A 6,236-nucleotide genomic window follows, 5' to 3' on the forward strand; every position below is an offset into this window, starting at 1 on the left:
ATTGTGGGGAGACTAAATTTCCTCTCTCTAATCCTGGCTCTGAGGAAGCAAGCTGCCATGAATCATGAATTATGATTCCTGCAGCCTACAAGAAAACTGTTTCTGCCAAAACCCAAGGAAGATTAGTAGCAGATCCTTCCACACTGAGCCTCTGATGGGAACCCAACCCTGGCCAACAGCTTCATTGCAGTCTGTTGAGACAGTGAGCAAAGGACCAGCCAAGCCGTGCTAGTACTTCTAACCCTGGACTTACGAAAACGGAAAGGTAATAAATGTGTGTTGTTTTAAGCCACTAAGTTTGTGGTAATTTGTTATGTAGCGATAGATAACTAATACAGGTTTTGATGAGAATCTGTATCTAATTACATAGGCAATGAGGAGCCATTAGAAGTGTTTGGGCAAGAAAGTGTAATGAAAGCTAACTCAAATGTGTTTATTACCTTATTGTCCACTAGTTTTTCTGTTGGGCAGGCTTTTCATTTAAATATTTTATCAGCAAGTTTCTACTAAGAGAAAAGGACATCTTAGGAAGCTATTTGAACAAAGTAACCAAGTTGTTGTTATCTTAAAGATTTAGTTTTCCATATTATGTAATTTATATGTCAAGTTATATTTATTATGTATTTTTGGGGGGTTATTTGTTCAGGTCTTCATCTTCTGTTTACTTTTGCGCTTAAGATTTTATTTCCTCATTTTCTTCTTTGGCCTTTGAAACTATAAAAAGAACTTTGGACCAGGATCACATGGTTCCGTAAGCTCTTTTCTTCCTTTTTTTTTTTTTTTTTTTGGGAAGACAAATAAATTTAGGGGTCAGTACCAAGACTCTTGCCAGCTTAAGGGAAACTCTGCCATATCACACGAACATCATCTTTGCCTTTACCTGTAGGACCAAGAAAGACCATATCTCCCAGCAGGCACACATTCAGACACTCACCATGTAAAACTACATCCACACCTCCTCCTTTGTCAAGGTACCAAAATGCAACCTAAGCCACTCATGAGCCCCAACAGTATTATTAATGACAAGCACAGGATTGTTAACTTGTAAGCAAACAGAGAAAATCATTGCAGCATCGTTCTCAACTTCTGTATCCATGTTCTATTTGCCATGTGAACAGAACATTAATCTCTCTTAAAGTCTGATGGAAGTTCAGAGATTCAAATTCTTCGGTGTTTTGCTTGCATTTTCTATAGCAGCCAATGCTAATTGCATTACCTTCATCTAACATTTTTTTTAAAAACATTGTTACTGAGATTCCTTTCACCTTTCTACCTCTGTTAGAATTTCTCCTCTTTCATTAGACTCTTTAGAGAACATTTGGCCATGATGAGCTGTTGAAATTTGTTTGCCTACCCTGCTAGTGTCTTATGTCACTTTTCCCTTTCAACAACCACATTGAGTAACATCGCCTTATTTTCTTTGTCATGCTTCTGAGTTTGAATTAAAATAACTCAGAAAAACACATAACAGGCTCTGCAATTTTTTTATTATAACATTTTCAATGTCTTCCTTTTGACCTTTTGAATTGCTTTCATGATTATTTTTTTCTAGGGCCCTGTTGACCCAACAGACCATTATACAAACCTATTAACCTCTGAAAAATCAAAGTTGAAATCTGATTTGAGTAAGAAACCCCAAATAGTTTTTAACTAGCCTGGGTTTTTTGAATAATAAGCCAGACAAGTTCATCTCTGTGATGGACAGGCTCTGTGTGTGGAGGAGTTGGTGTGAATAAGAGGAGATTGAAATGGAATGTGATGCATCTAAGATGTAAAGATAGCATCGTGTTTAATCTTAGAGTGGCTTGTCTTAGCGCTCACATTTAGAAAAAATAAAAACACAAGTAGTTTTAATATAACAGCTATTTCTTTCTTTGACTTTTTATAGACACTCCTCAGGAGTCTTCCCTTTTCTGCTTTGTGCTCGATGTATGATTATTAGTTAAAATCGTTAAGCTGTTTTTTCTTCTTTCTTTCCTAATTATACCAGATTGATATTTCTTTAGATTGAAAAAAAAAAAAATTAAACCCTCTTTCATTGTAAATCCTGCTTTAATCCCGATTGTGTGTTTAACTGTATCTAGACTTTTGTGAAATTCTTAACAACTGCCCTGTGACAATTGAAGAGACACTGTATGCTCCATGTGATTAATCTATACTTTGAGAACAGATGACTCACTCATCTCTACTCCATCTTCAAAGGTGATTTATTCCTGGCCTTTCCAGACCTCCCTTGCCCTTCTCTCCATGTCAAAACATGCTGATCACTGGTCCTGCGGCTTCAGAGATCCTTTGAATCCTTATAGCTGAGCGTTCTGTTTTGCTTTATTTTTAACTAGGGGCAAATAGGCTGCCAAAACCCCCAAGTGATATTCTTTGAAAAGACACATCCATATTTTGTTATTTTATTATATATTTATTTTAAAAAAGAAATATCATCACTCCTTTCTCTCAGAACTGCTTTCGAAACTGCTTTTTCTGTGGTCTCTGTGGTCACATCACAGTGAGGCCCGTGTGGGCGGAGAGCAGGGGTGTGAGAGTGTGCAAGGATGGAAGCAAGTGTTAGGAGACTCTTCTCCTTAAAAGCAGTCCCGCTGGCCAATTATGATAAAAGGGCAGCTCTCAGGAAGCCTGGTGTTCATAATATCTGCACCCAGTGGTTTTAGTCACTTGCCCTTCAAAGGCTGAGCGCTTGGATAGTATTCTTTCCTGACATTTTCACCAGTAGTAGACACTTAATGCAGTCTCTTTTTATACAATGGACTTGTGCACATAGTAGGCCTTGAGCAGATCTAGCTATCTAATTTACAGGGTCTGTTACAAAATGAAATACGGGGATCCTTGTTTAAACAGCAGGAGACGAATGTCTTTAAAGGTTTAAAATATAAGCTTTTTTTTTTCTGTCTCTCTTGATTTGCCAGGGTGTTTCTTGTTTGTTTGTTTGCTATTTAATGCCATTCTAAATAGAGAAGAATAAATGTTTTAAACGATCAGCACAAAAATTACCATTCATCTTTATACAGCACAAAGCCAGTTTTAAAAACTAATATAAGAGCACTTAACTCATAGGAAGCATCCTCAAATTTGTATAAGCCATGTTTTAAAGCCCTTACATGCATGTGTTACCCTAACAGTAGAAACACACGCACAATAATTCAGCTGTTTGTATTCTGCTTTTTTATATACACACATTCTGTGAACTCTATTTTCATCTTATTGATGAGTAATGAAAGATTGAAAGAAAATTAACTATGGGTTGCCCTACCATTTCCTTTCTTTCCATGTCATCATTTCCAATATAAGTCATTGGCTTATTTCAGGGAAGTAACATAGTGAAAAATAATATGATAGGCTTTCTTGCCCATTAGTGGTTATTAGAGTACCATTGCCTTCTTTCTGGGTCCAAAGCAAGTTCTGATTCAAATAGAAAGCACAGCTTACAGGGACTGTCAACGCCCCCTCTTATCCAGTCACAGACCAAACGCTTCATTGTATTTGCTTTGACTTGCTGAACTTCCCCATGCCTCATGGGTCTACCAGCATTCTTTGCTTATTGAGTGTCATGAATGCATTTTTGTAAATAGGGCTCCAAGGAATGGCAGTGGACATGCATAGTGCATGTGACTCCTCTCTTCATATACTTGTTCCATTGTTCCATCATATTTCACTTACAAAACACAAGCTCAGAGGTAACACTATTAAGATTTTCAAGACAGCAATGGCAGAACATTAAGCTAAATGAGGAACATTTAAGCTACTCCATAAGTTCCATGCCCATAAAGTCAGACTTGGCCTTGAATTAGGAAATCACTTTTTTGACTGACTCAGGTTCACCCTGGAAAAGTTATCACAGTCAAGAACATTTTCAGAAGTGTCAGTTGGGAAGTTATTATTTCTTGTGTTTGTAGACCACAAAAAACTTCAAAATCTGTTGTTGTTTGATTGAGTTCATCAGGATGGTTTCTATCACTTCTGGTTTTCTGGGGTTTTTGTTTGTTTGTTTGTTTTGCCACAAAATAGTTTTATAACTATTTTGAACCTGGATTATCTCTGAGTGACTAAACACACGATAAGCTTCTCAACTCATTGAGTCTCAGGTGCAGAGCCACCACCTTTTATTCATTTGGGTCATTCAAGCTCAGAGTTTTGAGCGATCATGTCTTTTGGACATGGCATTTGTACATGTGTAATTTATTAGCAGCTTTCAGTGGGTGGCCCTCTCTCCATAACATAATTGTGCCTTGAAAGACAAAAGAAAGTCCTTCACAAATTTGCCCAAAAGGAGCCATGTAGTCATTCTGCAACACTGTGTACACACATAGACTCACACGCATGTGTGCACGTGCATACAGAGAGAGAGAGAGAGAGAGAGAGAAGAAAGCAGTAACTTGTTTTCCCTCTTCCAAGGACTGAGATAACAAGTTATCTGTTTGTAACTGACATTTTTAAAAGCTGTCTCTATGTACAGTTGAAGCTTTTCTCTTATTAAGTTATTGGAGACAAGGAGGATACTAGGACTTTGCAAATAATCTGTTCTCCTCAGACATAACAGGGCATTGCCGAGCACTCCTAGCTTCTTTAACTTATTTCAGAGAATGAAGTTGTTGTGTATTCATGGAAATAACTGTGGGGCCATTTGCGCATGTTTCTCTAGTGAGCTGCATTTCAGCCACACCTTTCTCTGTGTGAGAGTAGAGGTCTTAGAGAACAAATTCTCACCCCTCTGCCATTTTCTTGAAAGCAAGGAATGAGAGCTAGTATGTTGCATTCGGGGCACAGTGTGCTGGGCTCTGAGATCCAAGTGATATCAACCATCCTTCCCCTCCTTGTCCTTGTGTGCTGACCTCAGCCACACATGTGTGTAGGGATAAACAGAGACTAGTTTGGACCTGCCTCTGCTCTCGCCATCATTCTCTCTCTGTGACCTAGCCTCAGTTGTAGCAGGGTGCCAGAGGCATTGTGCCCGTAACTGAGTGTCAGCTGGCAGGGCTGAGTCTCCAGGCCCCCAGAATTTTCCATGACTTGTAAGCTCATCAATCAACCAAAACAAGCCACAGATATTAAGAGGGAGCCTTCTAAAAAATGTCCTGAAGACAGGGACAAGGCAGCCACTGAGTTGGACATTACAACAACCATAATTCACAGTTTGGTTCTTAATATTTTTAACTGGAAGGGTTAGACAAGTTTTTTAATTCTGGAGTCTTCTGTTTTTTCAAAAGTAAATTAGAGATGAAAATACCTCCTTGTCTACCTCAAAGTGTGGGAAGGTTGGTCAAGTTTTAAAAATGCACATATCATAATATTCTATAAAGGAAACTGTTAAGGGCTTGGAAAGTCAGGCATTACCAGCAAGTGCCCAAAACCATGCCAAGCAGTGTGAATAGCAGTGTCTAAGATTTCACGCCTATCTGAAATAAGCTCACAGTCTAGTTGAGAGGAAAAGCTCTATATGTTTTTATGTATCCACATTATATATTGCCAACAATAAATAACACTTCATTTTAAGAAGCTGGTTCTAATTCCCATTTTATGTATGAAGTGATGAGATGCAGTGATGCTGAATAACTTTTTCAGGTCACATAGCTACAGGAAAATGACAAACCCAAAAATATAAAACCCATGAAGTCTAACTCCAGCGCCCAAACTTCACCTTGACACGTGCTGTCTTCTATTATTGGTACTAAATAGTTAGCAAGGACAATAATTACGTGCACTTAGTTGTGGAAGTGATCAACATGGTAATCTTTCTGAAGATGCTACATGAGTATCTTTCCCTCAGCGCTCTACCTTCAGCTTTACGGTAAACCATAGTAATAGCCTAAACATAAAAACTAAGCCTTCTTAATGTGCTTCCCCTATGCAAACTCTCAAAATCTGCCAGTCTATTTAAAATGTAGAGCTCCTGGTGAATCTCTTATGGAGCAGTCAAGACTAGAGACTCTGACAGCTGGTGGTGACAGTATCTTCCAGGAAATCTCCAAGCATGTCCTATAGATGCCAACAGCTCTGTCCACACTGGGACAGGTTCTGCCAATGAACACCATATTAGCTAGTATGTTATATTAGGACTCTTTTTATGTCCCCTTGCTGAAAAGTATTGATCAATTTATTGTGTAGTTCCTTTGAAACAATAGTGGTCTCATGCATAATGAAATAGAATTTAATAGCATTTCTGTCTTTTGAGAGTTAACAGTATATGTCAGATGATAAAGAGCAATTTGAACACACCGAAGGGC

The sequence above is a fragment of the Pteropus alecto genome, unplaced genomic scaffold (genome assembly GCF_000325575.1).
Source record: "Pteropus alecto unplaced genomic scaffold, ASM32557v1 scaffold72, whole genome shotgun sequence".
Classification (NCBI taxonomy): domain Eukaryota; kingdom Metazoa; phylum Chordata; class Mammalia; order Chiroptera; family Pteropodidae; genus Pteropus; species Pteropus alecto.